Source organism: Phyllostomus discolor, chromosome 7 (genome assembly GCF_004126475.2).
Source record: "Phyllostomus discolor isolate MPI-MPIP mPhyDis1 chromosome 7, mPhyDis1.pri.v3, whole genome shotgun sequence".
NCBI lineage: Eukaryota > Metazoa > Chordata > Mammalia > Chiroptera > Phyllostomidae > Phyllostomus > Phyllostomus discolor.
In genome coordinates this window covers 54,663,415-54,691,225 of record NC_040909.2, presented here as the reverse complement: position 1 = coordinate 54,691,225, position 27,811 = coordinate 54,663,415, and the positions used below count along the sequence as shown (strand labels likewise).

The 27,811-nt window shown below is 42.5% G+C and overlaps 1 protein-coding gene and 1 long non-coding RNA gene across 4 annotated transcripts in view; both read right to left on the bottom strand.

The window, feature by feature from the left end:
• PTPRG (protein tyrosine phosphatase receptor type G) overlaps window positions 1–27,811 on the bottom strand; it is a 708,699-nt gene that overhangs the window by 663,897 nt on the left and 16,991 nt on the right. The gene's annotated exons all lie outside the window — the stretch shown is intronic.
• On the bottom strand, window positions 9,643–12,622 carry LOC118501823. The gene is made up of 2 exons (XR_004904485.1): window positions 12,426–12,622; window positions 9,643–11,896 (listed from the first exon to the last, which is right to left on the bottom strand). It is a non-coding gene; the product is annotated as an uncharacterized LOC118501823 (long non-coding RNA).

Sequence of the window (27,811 nt, the reverse complement as noted above, 5' to 3'; positions counted from 1 at the left end):
TGGTAGGGCCCTACAAAAAGGGTCTTTGGGTCCAGAAAGGCCAGAACCCCTCTCTCAACTGTCTCTTTGACCAGATCTATGATCCTGGCCAGTGAACAAAGTTCACCTATAATTCCATCTTCTCACCTACACAGACAGAAAGATGGCCCTGTGAGGGCAGAGACAGCGGGAGAGAACACCACATGAAGATGATGGCAGAGACTGCAGTGATGCACCTACTAGTCAAGGAATGCCAAGGATTGACAGCAAGGTCAGAAACTAGGTAGTGGCAAGGGACAGATTTCCCCTCAGAGCCTCCAGAAAGGAACCAACCCTGTCAATACCTTCATCTTGGATTTCTAGACTCCAGACTAGACTCTGAAACTATGAGACAATAAAGCTCTGTTGTTTTAAACCAAGTTTAAACCAGGTTTGTATGGCACTCCTAGCAAACTGATAAAGAGGTTGGCCCCAATCAGTAATGTATTTGTAAATATTTACCATCCAGCTCTGGGTGGGGGTTGAATTGTAGCACTTGCTGATTACCATGGAGTAATAAACAGTCCCACCACAGCTAACCTCAAAATACCAATATGCCACACTGCATCTCAACCCATCATCGCAGAGCATTTCCACCATACACATACAGTAGACAAAGGCTCAAGAGCATAGATAACAGTAAACTGTACTAAAATAATTAGGCAGTGATACATTTGGGGCATTTACTACTGTACTTCTTAAATATAATTCAATTATAGATTTCCATAATTTTGCTTGAAAAGACTGTTTAGTAACCAGCTCACAGGCCTTGGCCAGGTGACTCAGTTGATTAGAGCATTCTCCCAATATGCCAAGGTTGTGGGTTTGATCCTCAGTCACAACACATACAAGAATCAACCAGTGAGTGCATAAATAAGTAAAACAACAAATTGAGGTTTCTCCCTCTCTAAAAATTAATAAAGAAAAATTAAATAAACAAAATAACTAGCTCACAAAATTCCTCAAAATCTAAGAGTCTCACAAGCCTGCACAAGCAGCTCCCTGGCCCAAGAAAGGGTGGGCAGAGCAGAAATCCTCTGGCCTTGTGGCCCTGGGAGTGTGGACTTCAAAACCAAGCCCCTCTGCAGAAGAGGAGTCACACCAGCTGTCAGATGGTAATAGACAGTGTCCGGTTAATTAAGCAGGTTTTAGTGCAGCTAAAACCCTGGGCCTATCTTCTCCCTGATCCCATAAAGCATTTGTGGCACTTTGGTTTTTAAGTAATACAGGAGTAATTTAAAATCAATTTCCTTTCTTCTTGATGAACAATGGACTATTTAGTGTGACCCACAGAGAAAATTAGAAGCTGTGCACATGAGGCAGCTACCTGTAGCCCCAGCTGCAGGGAGCTTCCCAATTCCAACTCAAAGCTGATGCTTGGCTGGTACCATGAGGATGCTGGTCTTATTCCTTACTCTCTCAATTGTGTGGTATCTATCAGTGCTGGCTTAGATATTTAATCCTCTCTCTAGTTACAGGGTGTGGGGAGACCATAGTTTATCCTTTTCTTTTTAAATTTATTTCACTTATATTTTGTTGATTATGCTATTACAGTTGTCCCAATTTTCCCCCTTACCCCCTCCACCCAGCACCCTCCACTCCCCTCCAGCATCCCTCCTCCTTAGTTCATGTCCATGAGTCATGCATGTAAATTCTTCAGCAACTTTACACCGCCATCTTGACTAGAGATCTATTTTACCTTCTTGGTCCATCAATATAGGTATAATGAGCAACAACTACGACTGAGGTGCTCTGGAGAGCCCAGTGAACAAGACAGATACAGCCTCAGCCTCTCTGGCACATACAGGCTAGCAAAGACTAGGAGGGCCTGCAACAGAATTTGAAGCCATTAAACAGAAACCATTAAACACAGTCACAGAGAAACATTTGTCCAATTAGCCAGCTGCATCTTGCATCCAAAAGCCTAGACACTTGATTCTGGACAAGTTTAGCCTGAGCTCAGTGTTGAGATGATAACAGTACCTCCTCTTAAGGGTTACTGTGGGGTCCAAATGAGATTATGCAGGAGAGTGAGCTGTCTGTCCCCTCTGTACCCCAGATTACACGAGCTAAACTTTACCTCCTTCACACCTTTACCCAATGACAACTTTTCCAAATGAGGTCTATTTAAAGAAGTGACACCTACCAAACTCCCCATTTCCCTTAACCTTCTTTCCTTCCTCCTGACACTCATCCTCTTCTAAAGTATTAGTCCCCCCGCCGCCACACACACAATAAAACACAAGCCCCAAAGAGGCAGGTGGCACTTGCTAGTTTTGTACTTTTTCAAATATCTTAAACAAGGTATATAAAATAGTAGGCACTCAATAAATATGAAGGATAGATGGATGGATGGAGACTAAACTCTTATGGAAGAGACTGTATCTCATTGATCTTTCAATCTCCCAACATTTTACACAAATCACACTCAATTTTTGTTGAATAAATAAAAGAATAAACCATGAACACTGATTTGAGCCCACAAATAACCTGAGATTATCCAAAGAGTATAACATTCTTACTTTTTCCAATTTCCCTCTACATGAAAAAACCTCTCACCAAATAGCACACATGCTCACATGCAGACATTTCTCAATGTCTTTTCCAGCTATGCTCTGGGCAAGAGAACACAAGCAAGGAAGGGGGCAGGGAGGTTGACTGGAAGCCTCTATCCTGATTCAGTGAGATCTTTTTAAAAGTGTTTTTTTGTATATTAAGACTTCAAGTAAGATTTTTGGGGTTTTTGCATGAGAATATTTTTTTCTTCATTTTCTACATGCTTTTTAAAGTTGAGATATAATCAACATACTTATATATTGAATCTAAAAACAAAACAAAATGAAAAACCAAGCTCATAGATACAGAGAACAGATTGTTGGTTGCCAGAAGTGGAGGGTCGGGGGACAGGCAAAATGGGTAAAAGGGATCACAAGGTGCAGACTTACAGTTATAAAATAAATGAGGGATGGAAACATAATGCTCAGCAAGGCAACAATAGTTAATAAAGCTGTATTGTATATAGGTGGGCAAAAGTAGGTTTATGTTGTTTGCATGAAAAAAATGCAGGGTATGATTATTACAATAGTTTTGTTAACTCAAAAGAATATCACAATGGCACTCCTTCTCTTTCTCTCTCCTTTCCCCTCTCTCTAAGAATAAATAAAACCTTAAAAAAGAGAAAGGGAGGGAGGGGAGAGGAGGGGAGGGAGTAAGGAAAGGAAGGAGAAACTGAGTAGAAGACTAAAGTGTTCCTGCTCATCTATAGGATTTACTGTATTTTGTTCTATTATAAAGTCTCTACAACCTTCACAAACATGAATATATTTGTTTGTTGTGGTAAAGAACACAGGATATGTGAAAGCACCTAGAAAAAATACTGTAAAACACAGATGTTCACCAATTTTGAATCTGAAGCTTAATTGAAACTATTCTTACTTTTTCTCCCAAAACTATATACCCTAACCCCACTACCTCAGAGTGTGACCTTAGTTAGAAATAGGGTCATCACAGAAATAACTAGTTAAGATGAAGTCACTAGGGCTCTGGTCCAGCAGTTCAGTTGGTTGGAGCATTGTCCTGCACACTAAAAGTTGTGGGCTCCATCCTGGGTCAGGGCATATAGCCAGTCAAGGCACATACAGGAGGCAACCAATAGACCTTTCTCTTTCACATCAATGTTTCTCTCTCTCTTCTTCCCTCTCCCCATCTTCCCCTTCCTCTCTCTCTAAAATCAATAAAAACATATCCTAGGGTAAAGACTAAAAAAATGAAGTCATTAGAGTTGACCTTCATGCAATACAACATCCTTATAAAAAAGGGAAAATCTCCACCCAGACATACATGCACAGGAGAACATCGTGTGAAGATGAAGACAGAAATCAGGGTGATGCTTCTACAAGCCCACAGAACACCAAAGATTGGCCGCAAACCTCCAGAAGCTTGGAGAGAGGCATGGAACAGAGCCCTCAGAAGGAACCAACCCTGTCCACAGTTTCATTTGGTCTTTTGGCCTCCAGAATTGTGGGACAAATTTCTGTTGTTTAAACTGGCCAGACTCTGGTACCCTGTTACAGCAGTGCTAGAAACTAGTGTGACATCCAAACTCACATTTTCTGCTGTGGCCCCACTACAGGTCACTGCACCCAAGCTCTTGGGCAGTGGTCTCCCGACTTTAAGTGGAGTTACAACTTAAGTGATTCCTGAATTTAATGAATGTGTCTAATATACCTCTACTCTATCATCAACTAATAAACTCTAAAATAAAAGACAGGAAGAGGGCAGCACAGGATGACCAGTCACATGTCCTGATTCATGGATAAGAAAAGGAGTCTTCATGGTAAAACGACACAGACACTAGCTGCACCGTCTCGTTCAAGCAAGAAAACCCACTGTCAATTTCTCTCCTTTGCTGGACCACTCCTTTGCTTCCCTGGGGAGTAAAAACACCCAAGGGGAAATGTGGACTTGATGAATTTCATCAACATTCCTAGCCAGACAGTGAGCTGCTTAATGTCTTTATCAATTCCTTGTTTCGCTTTTCTTATGTGTTTGCATTGGTGCAAGCAGTCCATACAAGAAGAATCAAGATGGTGTTGGCAAAAGGGCATTATTTCATTTTAAGCTTGTTACCACTGTCACCAGTCAACCCTACACAGAAGCAGCCAATCTCAAAACTAGCATGTATAAAATTCCATTTCTTCCACGCCAATAGCTCCTTCCATGGCCAATGTCCCTTGATGTCTAAGACCTATCTTAGTTTGTAAAGAAAAACAAACTGTGGCAACAACTGTGCCCTTTAAGTGGATTTTGCATGCTAGAGTGTCGCTTTGTTTTGTTTTATACTCCAAGATAATGGTTCCAAATGCTTAAAGGGTATAAATTTCATATTAGTAAAATGAGTCCAATTACAACTAACACAGCCACTCTGTCTCTCCATCTATTTCATATTAAATATCAAAATGTGGCAAAAATAAAACTGACAAAACCCATTTCAAAGAAATACAGGATCTTCAATACCCTTGCAAATTGATCCATTGTAACTGGTTAAATTAAACATGATGTAAGCAAACAACACATGGGATGTTAAAACAAATTTATCAATGTTAGGACAACGACCTAACACCAAACAAGGTAAAAAGATTAAATCAAACCCTTTAACAAGTGAACCTGGGCACTTTAAAAATACGGGCAGTTTTGCAGTATTCTGGCGCTAACGTACCAGGGGAAGTAAAACTTGACATTAATTGTTCTGTACCATTTATTTTGGTGATATGTACAGTTACTAAAAGTTGGGTTAAATGGCATAAAATCCTTGAGAAAATTATTCCATTCTGAAAACCAGTTGAAACTCCAAATTTATATGTGCAATTAACATTTTTGTTCATCATCCTTTCTATCTAAAAGGAACAATCAGTAACTAGCAACTGAGCCAAGGGGATTTCAAGCCTACTTCTACCACTAACCTGCTGTCACCCCAAATGGGTCTCAGACTCGGCAGACTTCAGGATTCTCAGCAGGAATGAAAGTTTGGACTCCATCAAAAACAAACACCTTGTTTTAAATCCTCATGCAAGGGCCTCATGTACCACCTCCCAAATCATCTGTCAGATAAATAAGATAGTCTATGCCTCACATTCTGTGCTTCAACAAGAAATATCAAATTTGAAGAAAGGATCTATTTAAAAAAAAAAGTCTAAAACCACTGGCGAAAGTTGATCTTTTGCTTTCTTTCTCAAAATTATCCCATTACTTGTAGAAATGAGTATCTACGTTGTTCCATACTCATACAAGAAACATGATGTAAACATAAAGTACCACTTATTTTTAAGCCAAATGTGGATATTCAGTGTTTTCATATACAAAGAAAAAACAAAGTTGAAACTAATTTTAGGGGAGTCAAGAATATGAAGTTGACCATAGATATACTGTTTTTTGCCTTAATCTAAGCCTTTCAAAATAAGCAGCTATTGAAGATATGTTTTGGTCAAAGTTACTGAAAACTAGTCTAAAAAGCATCTATTTTCCACACTGCTGAAACCAAATACAAATTGATAGTGTTCGAATTTGTTTCAAATCTCATTGTCCTCTTTCCTAAATCGATTTTGCTTTAAGGTGGGGTAGGTGTAAATTAAACAGAAACATAAAAAAGCTTTCTTTTCAAAAATATTTAAAATGTTTCAGGTTTTCCTAGAAAATATAATGGTGCTGACTGCTGCTCAGCAGTCCAGCACCACGGTCCTGGCCACAATGGGGAGGTGGGGGGAGTCGCCAAGGCACCGGGTGCAGGTTAGTCACTGTGCATGGCAGCAAGGGAAGTAGGGTAAGGATGTTGGGGACCGCCCTGCCTGGTCTCAGGAAGCTGTAGCCCCCTGTGACTTAGGCTGAGTGAGAGACCCCCAGACCAAGAGCCACTAAGGAAACAAAACTTATTTCCCTGGCATGAACGCTGCCTATTCTGTGCCTGATCTCCTAAGCTTGATCAGTTAGCCAATGATGGATAAGATTTCCCATGAAGGGAGTCACCTAAGACAGGCATGACCACGTGGAGGCTTCTGGGAAGAGACTCGGGGCTGTGGAAATGAAGGGGTGATGGACATCAACCCCTGCCCCCTTGGCTTTGTCAAAGCCTGAGTCCTTGGTTCTTACAAGTGAGTAATCCAAGTCTCCTGGCTGCCTTTGTCTCCTGTGCCTGACTCAGGCCTGTGGAAATAGCAGGGGTGGTGCAGCCCAGACCAGAAACAGCCAACCCCTGGGGTAATCAGGCCTGCGACATAGAATATGCAAGGTCCTGTGAGATCTGTTTGCTGGAGGATGTTATTAGATTATAATTTGAAGGCACAGACAGGAAACCATAACTAGCCCTTTGAGCCCTGTTAGACCTTTCAAATGATAAAACTCCAAGCTCTGCCCAGAATCACAGCGGGGGCTCTGTCTGCACCTTTGTAAGTCACCTACTTCTTTTGATCTTTTCTGCCAGACTGTGAATCCATAAACTAAGTCTGTATTCTCAATAAAAATCTGCTTGGGAATGGAGACGAGGAGCCCCCCACTAAAGAGAGTGGCCCTTCTGTCCCTATTTCCCCACAGGACCTGGTTGTCTCTGTGTATGTTTTTCTTGTGTTTCAACAAGCATCCGCAGCAGAGATGGATACTGCTGGCCGGTATCCACCACATAAGGAGATGACCCTGAAGGCCCCCGTGGCAGTGAATGGCATCACTGTTTTTCTGATCTATGTCCTCGTTTATCAACTACAGAAATGGGACAAGAGAATGTCAACTTGAGTAAAAGGCTGAGCGCAGACTCGGACTGTGGCTCAGCCACCCCATCCAGGAGGGCCAAGTACAGCAGCCTCTGTCTCATCAGCCCTGGGGAAGCACCAAGGAGTTCGGGAGAACCTATTCTCTGCATGGGCACTGCCCAGTGACCACTTCTGGACTAAAGGCTTGTGTGTTGCAGAACACCCAGACCATCAGGCACACTAGCACCTGCCAGCTAGCAGCTAATGTAGAATTAAGTTCCCCGAGGAGTGTTCTTGTCATCAAGAAGATCCAGATGCCAGACTGCACCAGCCCTTCAGGGAGCTCTATGTGCACATGATGGAGAAAAATGAGATTGTGTTTGTGAAGAAAGTTCTAAAAGGCTCGGTAAGGAGTGACAACTTTGGACCACTGAAAAGGAAGTTCTGCACCTTCAGAGAATTATGATGACATTTCACATCAGATCGGTTTTGTCACATGGTTGGGAAAGACAGGGCTCTAAGTGTCCAGAGCAGCCCTCCTCCAGTCAGGGCATTCTACCTGGACTCCCCGTGCTTCTTGACCCCTTCAACTGTGAGAACTTTCAGTCTTAAGTTATTCAAGTGATACCGGAGAACACACTGTTGCTCTTCAGAGCCAGCTGAACATTAGGGCGAAGACAGCATTCAGAGGGAAGAAGACGGCTATACTGAAGGAGCTCAGTGGTAACAGACCTAAACAAGGAGGTCTAGAAGCAGGTCATGAAGCAGGAACAGAGCTGGACAGGAGGTCGGGTAGCAGGTCACATAGTACCATTTCTTGAACAAGGTGGTGATGGACAGAGGCCCCTCCTCACACCTATCCAATGTTGACATCTAATCTGGGCTGGCATCTCATCACCACCGTGCATGACAGCAATGTGATCATCTCCACCCCAACGGGCAGCACGGTGTATGTGGCCACAGCCTGACCCTGCATGATCCACTCCAACATGCTGGCCATCATGACTGTGCCCAGCTGTCCCCACTCACTCTCATTCCAGCTCACTGTGGTTCCCACAGCAGATAAGCTGAAGATCACACTGTGCCTGGAAGCAAGGAATACCAAATGGGTGTCCTTCAACTGGTGAAAGAGTCAAGCAATCCACCAAGGAGATAGCATCAGCATCACTACCTCCTGCTCTATGTTCCCCTCCGTCTGCATCTGAGACCCTGTGAGCAACTGGTGTCTGCACTGCAAGATATAGAAAAAGCAGGCTCACTTCACAGAGGAGAGGAAAGTGAGGAGGGATAGGCCTGTGCTCCTGCTGTTGACATGTGGCGACCCCAAAGCACCGAATCCTCTCTGGTGTCTTGTTTCCCTTTTTTGACTCCTTCCCACTGGCCTTGGGGGGAACAGGCTACCCTGAACACGTGTGCTGTGACCAGCCACGGCCTGCACACCTATCAGACACCTTGGCACTATTATCTGCGGCCTGGAATGTGTCTGTTATTGGCCTCATCAGCCATTCTTAACATTTTAAATCTGACTTCTTTTTAGCATTTCTTAATAAAGTAAAGGCAGCAATGGCCAGAGCTCCGAAGTCAATACCAACATACCTGTATTGTGAGTCAGGGACAGCACACTGGACAGGTTCTTTGTAATTCCTTGTCAGGAAGCTTTTCTATAAATCAGTCTATTGAAATTCACAGGGGACAAGAATGAATTGATCTATCCTTTGTTTTTGAAAACAAATCTCTCATAGCCCAATAATGTTAAAAAATAATAATAAAATGCTGCTAACAAGTCAGTCTGTAGCTGTATCAAACTTCGTTTAAAGAAACACAACATATAAATTTTCTATCTTTTACATTAGCTAGACTTCTTGCCCATTACACAAACCAGTTACCCAAATCTACAAAAATAATAAAGACTCTATGACCCAAATCCAGTGACATATGGGAATCTCAGACACATGTACACCCACAGCTTGACAGGTGCCATGTATATATAAATGGTACTCTGTCTACTACCTGATGAATATAACATTAATTATTTCTTTTAGTAGAAGAGTCAAAGACTTCCAAATTTAAAATGAAATTCTCTTACACCTTCCCCTCAAGAAACCATAAGAAATACCTCTTTACCCAAATTGTGACATTTAGCCCTTTCCTAGAACCGTGACATTACTGACACTTCTTGGAAAACACTCAAGAAGTGACATTACTGACACTTCTTGGAAACACTTTGAAGACACATTCCCAGCTCCAAGAAAAGACACTTCAGAGTTTTAATACATTTATTTTAATTACCATCTTTGAGCAGCTAAGTACCACAATATAATCAGACCTTTCTCTCCATCTGCAAAATTAATAAATTTACTAAAACGTGAGTAGGACTGTTCTGATCTCACCATCCACACATGGTGGAAGCAAAGAGTTCATGGCTGACAACGCTGCTACATTCGGGCCACAAAGGAAACACCCACGTCTTGCTCGGTTCTGTCCAGGGAGGTGGGAGATTGTCACAGCTCAGCCACGTACAGTATGTCCAGATGGAAAGCAAAGAATGTAGACTGTCATTTGTGTGTTTTGACTAAATGACATCTGTAAACAGACAGGCTTTCTCACTTTTCACCCAGATTAAGAAAAACTCCTTCATTTTCCCACAACAGATTAGGAATAGTTTTTTAAAAAAGCATTAGTTATAACAATGCCCTGTCAATCTCAGCCTTAGCTATGTACAGATCAGGCCAATTTTGTCCTAACATCGCATTTCTTCCTGTAAGCCATTTCCCCAAACACACTGTGCAGATTTCTTTGTCGCTTTATTGATAAGAGTCAGGCTTGAAAGCAGGGCTGCCAGATTACTACCACAGATTAAGTACAGACATACAAAGCAAAGTGCTGAGGGATGTTGCTGGCTCCATTGGCATAAGCAACTGAACAGCAGCTCTGAGGCTTAACTGCAGTACCAAGGACTTGGTACAAAGTAGACACTTAAATTCTTGCCAAACTGTGTAACAGTCTACCTAACAAACATGAAATATCATCAAGTTCTGGGTGTGCTTCAACAGAAATAATTGATTTGTAGGAGGGCTGGGGACACCCCTCGGAAGTGGCTCTTGTCCTCTAAATAAGCAGTATTTGCAATCACTGTTTCTCTCCTACTAGGATTCCCAGCATCCAAGAGCTACAATGAAGGCCTGACCTAATTTACCTGAGCCCATCAGCACATTGGCCACCATGTCAACTCATACTAGGTCTGCTCAGAATGGAAGAAATGCCCATGCAACCAGCAGCCCAGAGCTGCACCCTGCAAAGGCACAGGTGCAGGTCCCTGTGCTGTAATCCTCCCGTGTCCTCCTCCTAAGTGAACACTGTCATCCTCTCTTTTTGTTTAAATCCAGTCCGTCCACAGCATCCTGATGAAGCCCTACAGGGCAGAGAACAGGCTTCCAAAGACTTGCTGATTCCATCCAAAAACTCAGGCACAGGCTGGATACTCAGTTAAGAACCATGCCTACTACAGTTTAGACTCAGGTTTCAAATTTATATATATTTTGAACATGATCCTATCAATCAATATACATTCATTACATGCCACAGTGAAAACCATGAGATGTGTTTTATTTTTTTTAAACACGGCTGTCCATCTGCTGCTTACATTGCTGATAAACCTCTAAGTGATTAAGGAAAAAAGAGAATTTGTTTGCTGTGATAATACACAGATCTGTGTAGCTTTCCAACTGCCTTCAAGGTTGAAAGAAATGAGGTTTTGATGAGTACCAGCTAGCTATTAATTAGATTTAGCCACAACAAAATATTACTTTTCAAGCACTTTAAAGAACTGAGAAAACCTAAGAGCTTAGCAGAATTTTTCTTTCTGTGTTTTGGTATCCCTGACCCCCTTTTTAAATTCCTCTCCTTATTAAAAATGCCTCATTCCAGAAGCAAGTGAACAGAACAAGAGCTGATAAGTAAAAGCAAGTGATGATGTATAAAAACCTCATTCATCCATCTCCAATTTTCAAAACCCATTTCATTTTGTCTAACCAAGAAAAGGAGAGTTGTATACACAGCTTACTTTTAAGAAAGACTTAAAAAGCCTTAAGGAGAATTTCCAACCATAAAACCACAGCTGTTTAGATTGTGAACAAAATGTGGACTATCATCTTCCCTTTTTTTCATCTATTTTCACCTACTTAACAAAGAAAGTGCTGATTCCTGGGCTGAAAGTAGAGGCCTCCCTAAAAACTGTCAGCCAATGGACATCTGCAGCAATACAACAACAGCAATCCTCAATCTGACTGTGGTAAAGAAGGAAAGTTTAGTGCAAAACAGCCTAATAGTGACTTAGCATGGCTATGAAGAGTTCAGTAGTGATACAGCAGGCCCCTCCCTAGCTAAGACAGCTCTGCTCCGCATCTTAGTGGTCTGCTTTGCCATGAACTGGTCTGTTCCACTCCACTCCCGTGAGGTATCTTTAGTGTTTCAGCTCAGCTGAGGAACACAGTCTTCAGTAGAAAGGGAAAGTACCTCTAAAGAGCCAGAGTGAAGTTGACTTAAACACACTGAAGTCCTCCCTAGGTCCTTGATCAGTCCATCTTTATGTAAATAAGGACCCAAATCCCCGAAGTTTAATTAAGTCCAAAGGCACTATCCTGATTGGTCAGAATTGAGCCATCTAGCAAGTGAAGATATATTGGTGGGGATATAGTTGGGCAGCTCCAGTTGTATGGGGAAAGCCTCAGTCCTATTGGCTGAAAAAGGATTCTAGGAACACCTTTAAAAGAGCTGACTCAAATGGCAGAAACATAACACAGGCAGGCAGTTCAGTGCAGAGGCAGGTAGTTCAGTGCAGCCTTCTCCCTGACATACAGTTTCTCTGAGAGGCCCATCTAGAAATGGCTCCTAGGCTCTGTTTCTCGTGTGTGTGTGTGTGTGTGTGTGTGTGTGTGTGTGTGTGTGTTTGGGGGGGCAGGGATTGGTTTTTTAATTTGAGCCCAGTTAGCCACCAGGAGCCCTTTTTAGTATCTTTTTTCTCAGAGTTCACAAGCAATTCACCACAGTGGGGTCTTTTTCACATACACTGTTTTAGGGTTCCAATCTGTCTTGATAGAGGACAGCAGTTCCTGGGGTGGATGTGGGGAAATGCTGCAAAGAGGGTTGTAAAGATGTGGGCCCAGTTACTTGGACTTGTCTCAGGCCATCGCTTCCCAAATTTCCATGTTCACAGGAATCACTGGGGAATCCTTAAGTGCAGATCCAGAGTGGGGTCTGCGATTCTAACATTCTGCATTTCTAACAAGTTCCCAGGTGATGCTGATGCTGCTGGTCAGAAGATGACACTTTGAATAGTAAAATATAAAATACCCTGCCCTGCCTAGCATGGCTCAGTTGGTTGGGCATTGTCCCACAAAGCAAAAGGTCGCCCGTTGATTCCCAGTCAGAGCACACACCTGTATTATGGGCCCAAGAGGCAACCGATTAATGTTTCTCTCTCACATCCATACTTCTCTCTCTTTCTCCTTCCCTTCCTCTCTCTTTAAAAGTTAATAAATAAAATCCTTATTTATTTGTAACTTATATGTAACACCGAACAATTAAAAACCCCAGACCCATTCAGAACTATGCTGTTTGAGCCAGCCCAGCATCCACTGTGGGACTGCAGAAAACCAACCAGATGACTCCAGGGAGGTCAGTGGGTGATGTTTCCCCCTATCTCCCAGCTTTATTGGGGTATAATTGACAAAGATACAGTGATTTTCAAAGTCAAAATACCAAGTTCACAAGTTGGGCAGAGTCACACTACTCTGCGAAAAAAAAAAAGTGCTTCTTGAAATTTCTACAAAGAAAACAATTAGAAACCATTCATTTGGCATAAACATGATATAAAAACAAAAATGGTATGCTGTAATATCCACTTGCTCTAGCATGGTTTAGGCTCCAGAGAAAGGCAAGATTCAGTCATGTTTTTTTTTTTTATTCCTCCAGTGCCTCTTATTGAGGATACTCTGCCTCCTTGGGGCTCCTTCAACATTTTGCTTATGCTCATTTACTTGAATGTCAGTTTCTAGGTCCCTGAGTGCTCTGAAAGCAAGACCTACTCTAAGTCATCTTTTCTAGTCTCAGCACCAGGCTCAGTAACTGGGACACACAGGAGAGAATAAACAATTAGTGCATAGTGAGTGTCAGACACTGTGGGTGACCCTTTCACATCCACTGTCCTCTGGAATCTCACCCTTTAGGACTAATCTCAAGGATGTTCACAGAAAGCCAGGTTCACAGCAGGTTGGTTGACTTAGCTAAACCTAAAAGAAGATTCAAACCAAATCTGTCTACCCAGTTGCAAAGCCTATGCTCCCCACTCAAACAACTATTTCATGGTGCTTCAGTAAGTATCTCTGAACAGGAGCAAATCTCAAGTTCACTGCCAAGTTCAAAACCTGTTGTCCACAGGTTCTCTCTTGTTCCTCCACACACCTTATTGCACTCCCTTCTTCCTACTGCCTCTCCAATTACGTTCCACAATACCTACCTGGAGGTAGATGCCACCAGCCCCTCCTGCTACGCTACTTTAGCATTAAGACAAGGATGCCGTGGTAAATCTGACACATCTTTTGTCACTCCACAACAAACCAAGGACATACACACAGGACATACTTGGATTTATGTACAGATGCTCAACTCAAGGAGGTTACATTACATTTCCATAAACCGTAAGTTCAAAATGCATTTCATACACCTAACATACTGAGCATCACAGCTTAGCCTAGCTCACTTTGAACATGCTTAGCACACTTACATTAGCATACAGTTGGGTAATGTCATCCCACTGCCGCTGCCCAGCAACATAAGAGTTTCAGACTAAATGTCAGTACTTGGGAAAAGATAAAAATTCTAGGTATGATTTCTACCTAACGCATATTGCTTTCTCCCCATCCTGAAGCTAAAAAATCATAAGTCGAACCATGGTAAGTCAAGAAGCTGGCCTGCAAATAACACAGCAAGCTTTTCCTCTTGCCCTCTCAACCTCCAAAAAGAAATAAAAATAAATAATATACACAAGAAGCAAGGCTAAGCAGACCAGCTAGGGAAAAGGGAACCACACCCTAAGGCATCAAGGACTAGAGAGAGAGACAGCACAGCCAAGACCCTCATTTCTATTTTCCTGTAACCCAGCAGTTCCCATTCTCTGTATTGACCCTAAACAAATACTGGCAAATGTGCACATGGAAATACAGATAAAAGGTTGCTCTCGGTGAAGTGACCTTAATGACCATCAGCAGGATAATAGCTAATTGCCTCTGCAGGATATTCTTAACAATGGAATGCTATATTGAAACTAAAGGGACTATATTAAATGTATTAAAAAGCAACAATATTTTTAAAACTATTGTTGAATGAAAAAAGCAGAATGATACAGTATATTGTTTATGTAAAAAAAAATCTATGTATTTGTATAAATATATATATGTAAACCTACTAAAATAGCTTCGTATTCTAGGGAGGCAGAATAAAGAGAAATAGTCAATAGATTTAAGCTGCAACAAATGTTCTAAAAGAAAACATTAATATATAATAGGCAATATTTTTGTTTTATTTTAATGAGTATGCTATTATAGTTTTCCTGATTTTTCTCCCTTTGCAGCCCTATTACCCAGCACCCACCACTCCCTCAAACAATCCCCATACCATTGTTTATATCCATGGGTTACACATTTAAGCTCTTTGGCTGCTCCATCTCCTAGACTGTACTTTACCTCCCCATGACTATTCTGTAACTACCTACTTGTACTTCTTAATCCCCTCACTTCTTCATCCATTCCCCCATACCTACCTCCCATCTGGCAACCATCAAAACAAAGTGCTCTCTGTATCAATGATTCTGTCTCTGTTCTTGTTTGTTTCATTTGTTTCTTGATTCAATTGTTGATAGTTATGCCTTTTTGGCCTTTTTATTATTCATGGCTTTGATCTCCTTTTTCTTAAATAAGTCCCTTTAACATTTTTTATAATGGCTTGGCAATGAGGAACACCTGAAGTTTTTTCTAATCTGGTAAGCTCTTTATCTACCCTTCCATTCTAAATGACATCTTTGCTGGGTAGAGCACTCTTGGCCATAGGTCCCTGCTTTTCATGACTTTGAATATTTCTTGCCAATCCCTTCTAGCTTGCCAAGTTTCTTTTGAGAAATCAGCTGACAATTTTATGGGAACTCCACTGTAGGTAACTAACTGCTTTTCTCTTGCTGCTTTCAAGATTCTCTTTATCTTTAACCTCTGGCATTTTAATTTTGATGTGTCTTGATGTGGTCCTCTTTGGATCTAACTTGATTGGGACTCTCAGTGTTTCCTGGACTTCCATGTCTATTTCCTTCACCAAAATAGTGAAGTTTTCTTTCATTATATTTTCAAATAGATTTCCAATTTCTTGCTCTTTCTCTTCTCCTTCTGGCATACCTATGATGCAAATGTTGAACCTCTTGAAGTTGTCCCAGAGGCTGCTTATTACTACATTCATTTTTTGGGATTCTTTTCTCTTCTTGTTGTTCTGATTGGTTGTTTTTTGGTTCCTTATGTTCCAAATCATTCATTTGATGCTCAGCTTCATCTACTCTGCTGTTGTTTCCCTGTAAATTGTTCTTCATTTCAAGTAGTGAATCCTTTGTTTCTGACTTGATCTTTTTTTATGCTGCTGAGGTCCTCACTAAATTCCCTGAGCATCCTCATAACCAGTGTTTTGAACTTTGCATCTGATAGATTGCTTATTCCATTTCGTTTAGCTTTTTTTTCTCGAGTTTTGATCTGTTCTTTCATCTGGGCCGTGTTTCTTTGTCTCCTCATTTTGGCAACCTCCCTGTGTTTGTTTCTAGAAATTAGGTAGAGCTGCTTTGGTAGTGTGCCCTACTGTAGTAGGTGTCCTGTAGAGTCCACTGGCACAGTTTCCCCTATCACCCAAGCTGGGTGTGCCCTTTGTGTGGGCTGAGTACACCCTTCTCTTATAGTTGAGCCTTGGTTGCTGTTGGCAGATAATTGGGAGGGAGTTACTCAGGCCAGTCAGCTGCAAGGACTGGCCATGACCACTGAGCACCAGCCTCTGCCCTCCAGGGAGAATCAGCTGTGCAGGGACAGGGTGGTGGTGCTCTGAAGTGGTCTGTAGCTGTCCACTGGGTGTGCTGGCCCTGAGGTTTCATGAGTGGTACAGGCCAAGGTCAGCTCCCCACCTGTGTTTTCCCCAGGGTCACCATTCCTGAGTTATAAAGCAAACTGAGAAGGCTATTACTTGTGCTGGGCTAAGAGATTCCCAGGCAAAGCCAAACTGTAAAACTAAACTGGCTGCTGCTAGTGCCCAGCCTGGAGCACACTGAGGCCAGCTGTTGCTTGAAGATTTAGGAAGTTGTGAAGCTTTAGTCAAGACCAGCCATTCATATGGGAAAGCAGCCTGAATGGGCCCATAAGGTGGGTAGGGCAGTCTCTGTGGATCTCCAAGGTGGGTTAAACAGTGTTAGCCAGGTTGATGGAGTCTCAGATATGGCACCAGTTTGGTGGTTCTGTGGGGAGAGGATTTAGAAAAAGGACAATGGCCTCTGCTCACCTGATGACAGACTCTTCAGTTTCTCCCTGTGTACCACTTGTACCTTTCAAGCTGCTACCCCAGTGCTAGAGCTCACAGATGAATGAGCCTGAGCAGGTGAGTCCGTGTGTGGATTCTTTAAGAGGAAGTGCTTAGGGCTCCAGAAGTTTCTTCCACCAACTCAAATGCCTGATTTTTGTAGCCCATAGTTGTGGGGACTTATCTTACCAACACTGGAACCCTGGGCTGCAGGCCTAGTGTGGACATTAAACTCCTCGCTCCCAAGATATCCCTCCTGAATTTTTATCTACCACATGTGGGTGAGGGACCAGTCTGTTCCGCACCCACACCCCTCCTACCAGTCTAGATGGATGTGGTTTCTTTAATTCCATAGTTGTTAGACTTCTATTCATCTCAATTTCTGACATTTATGAGGGATGGTTGTTCTATATTTTAGCTCTAATTTTGATGTGTTTGTAGGAAGAGGCAAACCATGTCTGCCTACACCACTATCTTAACTGGAAGTCCTATGCAGTATTTTTTAATTAAAGAAGAATAACAAATGCCAGTGGTGCCTACCCGAATAGTAGGTGTTCCCTTGCCCCTGGCCCAACGTCTGTTTCAGAAGCAGATGATGATGTCATCCTGAGAAGGCACACAGATCAAGGCCCAAGCATCCCCAAAGGACTTGCCTTCCTCAGTCACCACTTACTAAATAACTGAGAAATCTGAGGTCCTACACCCTCAGGCTTCCAGCCTCACCGTATTTTTCACCCCTGAACTTCTTGCCTCCAATTCCCCAAGGCTGTAGGAGGCACGCTCTAGCTCAGTATGAAGAGGCTCTACTCATTAAATAGAATATAATAACTGACCCTGACCACACTTCCATATCCCTGACAGGGCATCACCTGTCAACTTTTTACTAAGCGGCAGCCAGGCGCTCAGCATGCCAGAGCCACTGCAGTGGACCAGGCAAACCTCACTGCAGAGACCAGTCTAGGGGCCTGGGCTAACCTCAATGACCAGCAACCCACCCCAGCAACCACCTGAATTCTGAAATCCAGAATGACCTGTAACCACCAGGGCACAAAAGACCTGATTTCAAACCCCAGTCCCTTCACTTACAATGTCATCAGGGCAAATTTTTCTCCCTGTGAGCCTCAAAGTTTGTCATTTCTGGATGGAGACAATCGTTTAGAATGAGATATCTTAGCAGACTCCTGTTTCATGGGATGGTGGTGAGGATTAATACAATACTCTAAATTGAGGACCTGCAACATATTACTCAGTAAGTGGTAGTTTCATTAATAGGTGGTGTTAGAGGAGGAGTTGGCACACACATTCCATAACGGGCCACACAGTTCAGGCCTGCAGACCACACTGCACTCTGTTGCCTGCAGGCAAACAGGTGGGGCTGTGTGCCAGTAAGTTACATACAGAACTTACAGTTGAATTACATGATTTGCACATGCCTTAAATTATTACATGTTTAATCTTTTCAATAATTTTAAAATGTAAAAACATTCTTAGCTCGCTGGCTGCACAGAAACAGGCAGCAGGTCAGATTTGGTCCCAGGTGAGTTTGCTGATCCCTGTATGAGAGGAAATCCTACACCTAGCACAAGACCAAGGACTCCCAACCTATCATGCAGCAAGTCACTCCTCCCTGCAGAGAGCTAATTATAACTGCTGCTCGTTACAGGAGTCTGTAGCACTGGGCTACTTGAAGAAAAACAACAGAACACCTATGCACTTACACACATGTATGTATGTATGTGTGTGTATACATAAATATTTATATAAGTATTCATTTATCCCTTTTAATTTGTATTTTGGGGATGTTTTATGATGTATATAGCATCAGTATAATAGTACATCTATAGTATAAGTGAATTCTGCTCCCGCCAAATTTGCATGTTGAAGGTCTAACCACCACTGTGATGGTATTTGAAGGTGACACCTTTGCTAGGTTATTAGGTCATGAAGGTGGAAGCCCCCATGATGGGATTAGTGCCCTTGCAAAAAGAGACAAGAGTGAGATCTCTCTGTAGCTTGTGAGGACACAGCCAAAAGACGGCCATCTGCCAGCCAGGAAGTGCGCCTTCATCAAAAACGAAATTGGTGAACACCCTGATGTTGGACTTTAATCCCGTTTACAAAATTTAGGCATAAATTCTGGGTAATATCATCCTGCCTCTTGGTATGAACTTTCTGACATCTCGTGCCTCTAGAAGATGTCAGAAAGTTCGTGCTAAAGCCACCCTGATCTGTACTGGCTGGGTCTGTCAGGGAAAGAAGGCTCCAGAGCTATGAGGAACAAAATTTGTTTTTTAAGGCACACAGTCTCATTTTGTTAAAGTAGGAAGAAGTGACTAATATAACCTATAATTTATAAAAACATGCAAAGTAGGGGTGCATGTTTAAAACTTTCTTCCCCAAGGAAGAGTATCAGATCAAAAACAGTGGAGGCATAAAGCAGGGGGGCGGGGGGAGCATGGCTTCAGGCAACTTCTACATATTCTTTCTCAGAAACAGGACACATAGAGAAAAAATGATAACCCGAACCTAATCATGAGAAAACATCACACAAATCCAATGTGAGAGAAATTTTACAAAGAGGCTGCTCTGTTCCAAGGGCAAGCTCATGAAAGACAAAACAAGTTCCAGACTTAAGAAGACTAGAGATAGGACAACCCCATACAATATGTGACCGTGTATTCAGATCCTGACCAAAAAAAACTTTTTTAAATATTTAACATTTTTTATTTTCCTATAAAGGATATTAGTGGAATAACTGACTAAATTTTAATAGGTCTATAAGTGATAGAATTATATCTATGTTAATTTTCTGTGGATGATTATATTATGCTTATGTAAGAACATGACCTTGTTTGGGGAAATATACCTTTACATAATTAAAGGCAAAGAAGCATCATGTCTGCAACTTTCTTACAAACTGTCCAGAAAAAAAGTATATGAGCATGGATGGGTATGCGTCTGTGTGTGCAGAGAGAAAGAGAAAGTAAATGCAGTAAACTTAGTATTTGGGGAATTTTGGCAGAAAGATACACAGCAATTCTTTGTACTATTTTTGAAACTTTTCTGGAAATCTGAAAGTATTTAAAAATTTAAAAATTTAAGTACCAAGAGTAAATGATAGTTACAAAGTTCTGTGTTAAAAGCTCTTACATGGAAAGCATACCTATTTGTTTTCTGTTTCTATTTTACAAAATAATGTAAGGTGGTATTTGCCATTAGTGCTTCAAGTAAGCTACAATCAAGGTTGTGTGTGACATCACCATAGGACCTAAGATCAAAAGGAGGCAAACACTTCTCCTACCCCCATAACAGTGGCCCGATCAGTGGCCCGTTAACAGGCAACCTCTCTGGCCCTTGGTGCCTAAGAGGTGCATCGTATTCCCTGTACATCCCTCCTGTGGACAGAGGACTGATAACTGGGTACAGACATACAAGTACTGGGGTGATACTTTGCCCTACAAATGATAAGGAAGAAACAGAAAGAAAAAAGTTGCCCAGTCTATTTATTGATATTCTTCCATTTCTATATCAACCCTAGTGAATGAATCCAAGTAGACTCCTTTCAGGGAAGAGAGAGGCCCCCCCACAGCAAATGGGACATCCAGACCAACGGGATGGTCAACAGATAGGCCCATACCTTTCCCAATCCTGTGCTCTGGTTTGCTCACTGCCACAACCCTCTGGCCTCATCACCATGGCCAAATCTTTCCCAAGAAGCCATCCTTTCTTGAGAGTATCAACTTTTTAAAGTACTATCCACTCTGTAAACAAGTTAACTTCAGAAGGTATTAGTTCAAATGAACAGAAGAAACAGAACTTTAGTAACAGCAGAGGTTTATTTCCCTATCAGTGACCTGTGGCAATCCAAGACGACAAGATCTAAAACCATCCCCAATTTCCCTGGTTGCCCTATCATCTTCACACACCAGAGTCCAATCCCAAAACCCTCACTTGAAAATGACCTGCTAATTGGGTCCCCAGTGCCTCCATCATAAATAGATGCTGCAACTGGCAGTGTAATTAGCAAGCTTCCGCTGCCAAGACAACCACTTTTTCCCCCCTGCTGAAGAAGTTGCCCTTCCTGACCTTAAGTTTCAAATCCTAGATATTTTCGGATGGAAAGGCCTATTCAATCAGAGGAATCTATCACCTAATGAAAGCAATTAAAGTAGCAGTCATTCAAAATTCCTATTAGCAAAGCAAGGCAAAAATAAAAGGAGGAAAATTAAGCAAAAGCAAGCCATGTTAATAATTCCTTTGTCTCAACTATCTAGAAAATGCATATTAGAATTCAAAACCTAGTGCCTGAGTGTTTCTTTTCCTCTGTGATGATGGACTTCAGGGCCCCACAGACGGGAGGCCTCACCTGACACAGAACAGGACTGAAGAAAGAAAGGTCTCTTCCTCAACAATCGTCCTTTCCAAACCAGAGGAAAACTTGGATCTTCATCTTTCATCTCCTAAAAATTAAGCTATGCTGAATACAGATGTTTTAATATATTTCACAATATGATTCTAATAGAATTTTTTAATGTTACAGAAACACATCAAAAAGCTGTAGGCCACAGGTGGCAAACACAAGGCCCACGGGCCGAATCCAGCCTTCCACCTTGTTTCTACCTGGCAGCAGTGCTGAGCTCTCGCTTAACAGTTAACGAGTAGTTATATACAGTCCTAAAACTACATTCGGCCCTGTGAAGGCAACCGCAAGGTTGACGTGGCCCCCAGTGAAAATGAGTTTGACACCCCTGCTATAGGCCAACACAGTTAGTCACCAGTTATGTCTGGTATTGAGATTACAGGCAATTTTATTTTCCTCTATGTACATTTTTAAGTCCCCGATTTTTTACAAACATTTGTTATACTTTAATAGAAAAAATTACAGAAAACAGGGAGATTAAAATAACATTTACATTCAAACACAGAGGTCTGTCTTTGAACTCTAAGGTGTTTCCGTTCACCTGGGAGTCTTGTTGAAAAGCAAATTCTGGTTCCATTGGTTGGGAGTAAGGCTGAGATCCTCCTACATTTCTAACCAACTCCCATGTGACAACTGGGCAAATCCAATGGTGTCTAATTGCCAAATACCTATAAAAAACAAAAGCAATTGAGGTGCCAACAATCCCGGGCTTAAGGAGCTCATGATGATAAGTAACAAGGCCTTAAATCAAAGCAAGCCAACATCAACAAAGTCTTACGCCGAAAAATTTAATGCATTTGGGCACCAGCCAGAAAAAGGAATACATAAAACAAAACTGAACTTTACTTGAAAATACAGTGCTATGCTGGAAGCACTTGTCTTCATAGTTAAAAACAAATGAAATTGCTTTTTATTGATTTTAATTTAGGTTGGAACACGTGCTGTCCAATAATGCCAGCACAGGAAGTCATGAGTGGGGACGAGATATGATAACAGATGAACTCTGGAGGCCACCAGACACTCAGCCAACCCCCAACCTAAGTAGCAGTTACAATGTGATAAACGGGATTGGGTGTGGGCAAAATACATGACCAGATACACAGCTCTACATTAAACTCAACCTCAAGAGCCTCTTACTATCATGGACTTTTTTTTAATTCTAGCGCTAAATGTTGTTCGATTAAGTTTTACTCATTTCCTTACAGATCCTTAGGATTCTCATTTACAAATAAAATCAAGAGCAGCCATTAAGGCTAAGTATTATCAGCATGTCTCCTCAAGAGAGGCTGTCCCTAGCTCCAAAATAAAAGTCCTGGTACTCCTGAAGATAAAAAGCTTAAAATGAATGAACTTGAAAAACCGAACGAATGAAACCATTATTAAATGACTCTTTTGGACAGGCAGGGGAGACAGTTCCTGTCCTTCTCAATATACCTACTTACCTACCCCTTTCATGTACCTCCAGATGATCCTGGTGCCCTCTGATTGAAAATGAACAAATCAACCCTTGGTTAGCACAGGCAGAAAAAGAGCACGTTGAAAGAATCTTGAACATCTCAAAGAATCCAATCAACAGCCAAACAATTCAGCTTCTAAAAGGGCAAGGATCAGAGAGGATCTAGGGATTCAGGCAGCAGGAATTGAGAGAGAAGTCAATCCTGTGTCACAGGACTCCAGCCTCAACTCTAGGGAGAAAAGGAGTGACCAGCCCAGCCTGGGTTTTGTACCTCAAATGGAGGTGGACAGAGCCCCTTGATTAGCAGAAGGCCCAATTAAGACCATGGATGAGGGATCACCACCCAAAGAGTAGCAAAGACGCTCTTGGCAAAACATGGTAAGGGGATGCCAGGCAAGCAAAACAAGAACGATATAGTAATAACAACACCAACAGCTGTGTGTGTGCTAGGAACCAGCACCTTACTTATGTTCACATTTAATTGTACATCAGCTGCATGAGATAGCGACCATTATCCCATCTCACAGATGAGGAGATTGGAGGCAGAGGTCACAAAGCTAGGCCATGACAAGGCAAGAAGGCATTATTATAACACTACTGTCAAAAAGTCATTCAGCCTTTCCCTGTGCTATCTGACAGTCTCTGAGGACCACAAATCAAGCCCAAAAGCCTCAACCTGGCATTGAAGGGCCAGTCAAAGCATCCAATGTTGGCTCCCACGCCTCTCAAACCTCCACAGTGGTTTGCAAGCTAACAGTCACCAAAAGCTTTATGCCATAAGGAAGCAGCTAAGATACAAGGCAGACATGGGTCCAAGTCCCAAAACTGCATGACTTCACCCTTGCAATGGGCCCACTTACAACCAGTCAACCACCTTAACAGGCTCATTATTGCCTCTGCTTACTAGCTACCCCTACTCCATGTGCACATTTAAAATACCCCCTAGGCTTCCAAGTTTCTAGAGCAGCTACTCCCAGGAAGGTATGTTTCTCAATATGCTGTTGCTCCTGAACAGTGAGTACCTGAGCATTTTATTGTATCTTCAGCCTTACACAACAGCTAGGCAAGCTGTTTTAGGGGCCTTTACCTTATTTCCCCAATTCACACACATTTTTAGAACCCCCATACACCACGCTAAGTGCTGAACACATGGAGTTTCCACTGATATTTGACTGGAACCCATTATTTGCTTTTAAAACTGGGGCTTTGTTTATATGGAGAAAGACAACCCAATTCGACCTTTCTTCTCACCCCTGAGCTTGTGTGCTTGTTGTCTGATTAACTAGTGTCTGAAACTAATTAACAGGTATAGCAAAAAAAAAAAAAAAAAGGAGAAAACAAACCTTGGCAACTTTCTCTCAGGGAATTGATGACTCCAGATTTACATTTCCTCTAGGCTAGAACTAACTGGGAGCTCAGTGAGGTGGACTCATTAAAAGAGTGTCCACCTACCCAGTCTTTATATGTATCCACCACAAAGAAAGAAAAATTACAAATTCATCCCCAAGTACCTGGTTTCTTCCTTGGCTGTAGATGGTGCCCAAAATATCATCAACAAAAATATGTGAGTGAACCAAGCCCCAAAGCCTCGGAAAAGGCAGAGGACGAGTGCATGTTTTTGCTGTGCTCTGGGACTGAGACAGCAATGAAGGAAACACAAGTATTTTCCCCACATCAAAGACATTACTTCTCTGTAACCACCCGGAAACCTCTAGAAACCAAAAGAAATCACACAGTACCTTGAAAACACGCCCTCTGGATTATATCCTATTACCCAAGGTAAGTCCTGAAGCACTCCTAAGAGGTCTCTGTAGCCAGAAGAAAATACAGTAGTCCACCCTTATCCACAGGAGATCCGTTCCCAGACCCCTAGTGGATGCCTGAAACCACGGATAGTACTGAACCTGTATGTACTATGTTTTTCCTATCCATACATATGATCACGTTTAGTTTAAAAATTAGGCACAGTAAGAGATTAACAACAATAACGGTAAACTAGAACAATTATAAAAATGTGCTGTAATTAAAGTTCTGTTAATGTGGTCTCTCAAAATACCTGATAACTGAGCTACTAAGTGACAAACGGGGTACACAGCATGGACATGCTGGACAAGGGGATGATTCACACAAGATGGTGCAGGATTTCAGCACATTACTCAAAACGGCACACAATTTAAAACTTACAAATTGTTCCTGGAATTTTCTCATTAATGTTTTTGAAAAGCAGAGTGCCTAAAACCACAGCAAACACAACCACAGGTAAGGGGATACTGCTGTAATAATCTTTAAGTGCTTTTACTTTATTCTTACCCAGGAAGGCATTTTTTTCTTACTTTTATTAACACTTCATTTATTGGATTTTAAATCATTCTAGCATTTCATCAACCCTATGTTAGAACACATACAAAGAACTGAACCTATTCTATGTATTCCTACAATACCAAAGTGGGAAAAATTAAGAGATCTCTTTAAGTTAGTCTTCAGGCCTCCTTACCTGGCCTTTCGCTTTTTCAAAACTCAGCTTTTGTCTTAGAAAGTACCCAGAGTTCAATCCACTAAGTGTAATTCACAAGATGTGCAGAGCTGGTCTTCTATGTATCAACAGAAATACCACATAATTAAGGAAAAGATCATTGGATTTGCAGTCAGAAGCTGGATTCTACCACTTACAAAACCATCCCAGCTGGTCAAGTTTCTTAACTGGACAAAAACTCTTATTTGCACACCTGGGAAATAAGGCGTGTCTAGCCCCCAGCATGAGGCTCAGAGTAGACGCTGAATAAATGGTGCTTTATGTTCGCCATGCCACATTGTAAAATCGCCTGCAGAAAGAGTAACAGCAGAATTTCTGATTCCCTGCCTCATCCCTACCAAGCATGCCTAGGAAGGAAACTGTTCTTCCTAGAAATCACGGCTCACAATGGAAACACTGCACAGGAATAAAATCCCCAAATCCAGTGAAAAGGCAGAAGGGAGGCAGCTGTCAGTAACAGCAGACACAGGTGATCAGTCAATCAGGTGATCACACCATCCCTAAAAAGGGGACAACCTACCAAGGGGAACACTAGTTCTGGAGGACTATTTTCCTTCAAGTCACTCTTGAAATCTGGCTCTGCTGAAGAGTATGAAAAAGTCCTGGGAGAACTCCTTTTCCTCCCCTCCCCACGTGGGCCTGCACAGCTGCTCTCATCACCCTCCCCTGGTTACCAAAGCAGGCTTAGGGTAGGGCCTGTGGACCCACAAAGACTCCTTCAACACCCTAACTTGAAGACTTCAACATCCTTATTTATACCTCATAGGAATACTCACAACTGAAACCCAGATGCTTATCACCTGCGACTGAATAAAGGGCATGTGTCCAGCCTGCCAAGGAAGCATTCCCACCAGAACCCGAAAAACAATTAGTGGGGATGGGTTTTCCCAGCAGGCCTGCTCCCTCCCTCCCCAGCACTGGCCACCCTTGCCCAAGTTCTTGGCCTGCAGATGCAAACGGACACATACATAAGACTCAATGCTAGAAGCTCGTCTGGGCAGACCTGACCTTTCTAAAAAAGTGTGTTTTGTGTGCCTCATATTCTCCCTACTTCCCATTTCAAATTAAGTAGCAGGTTAGCAAGCGCAGAGTATGTACTTGGAAGAGCCACTTGAAAGAGCCTTTTTTTAAAAATCTTCACATCAGTATGTTTACTGATTTGAGAGAATGGGGGAGAGAGCCATAAATCAGTGGCCTCCTGTCCTCTCCCTGACCAGGGATTGAACCCACAACCTTTTGGAGTAGGGGACGATGCTCCAACCAACTGAGCGACCCATCCAGGGTGGAAGAGCTATCCATTTGAATATCTGTTGGAAAAAGGAACTAAACGTCCTAAAAGGATTGTTTGGGCATCCCTCCTATACAGATGCAGAGACTACTAATTGATCCATCTCACCAAATCCACAACTGTGTTACAGTCTGCCCCACTAGTAAAACCTGGAACCCAGCACTTGGATGCAGTATGAGCTTGGCTATTAACCAGAAATGGGAACTTGGGCCTCAATAAAGCAAAATACCCAAAAGAGCAAATGCAAGGGCCCAGGATGCCACATGAGGCAGAGTTCTACAGCCTCCTCTCCCAGGCAAGAGGGAACCAGCACCACAATGGACTAGCACTCTGGTCAGGGAGCTTCGCACATCAGTCCACAGATCTCTGAAGATCTCCAGGGTCTTTCCTGTCTTTCAAGTTGCTAGGCGTGAGCTCAGTCAAAATGCTCAAGGTATTCTACACTGCCTTGGGAGCAATGCTGGCGTTTTAAAAGTTTGCAACCTTCCATAGGTCCCACACATTTCACCAAATGGAACCCAAAGAGGAAAAAATCACAGCCAGGAACTCTGCTAAATGCCCACTAAGGAGCCAGTAAAATAACAACAATGGCTGTTATTTTCAGGTGCTTGCTATTTGCCAAGCCTGTGCCAAATGCCCTTCATGACTTACCTCACTTACTCCTTAAACAACCCCAAAGAGCAGGGACTGTTGCCCCATTTCACAGAGGGGCAAACAAGCCCACAAACCTAATGACCCCTACTCTCTACCCTGATACCCAGACTCCAGTGATTCCTAGTGACAGTGCCTTCCACAAGGCAACCCTCTGCATCAATGACAAGAGTCTTTCTTGGCACTATGCTTTGAAGGGGCAGGGAAGGGCTAAGAGGTAATCTTGAGGGGATGACAGCTATGAAAGCTTCTTCTGAAAGGTATCTCGTATCGAGACACCATAGTGAGAAGCTAGGAAAACTCCTTGGCAAGTGGAATAGGGAAACTGAGACAGACAGCTGAACACAACGGGCAAGCAATTTACAGTCAGGTGCAGATGGTCACCAGATGGTCACCAGGGCGGGAGGCCCCAGTGCTGGCAGGGGCAAAACTGGGAAAACAAAGATCTGGGGCTCCCCTCCCCCAACTTCTCTCCTGGCCTTTCGTCCCTGGAGACAACATCTAGGCCTCAGTTGTATTTCAGCTGCAGGCCCAGAAAAACAGCAAAACCAGGTGGGCACCACCAGAACCAGCTGTAGTGACTAAAGACCCCTGTGCCCTTTCACTGACCAAT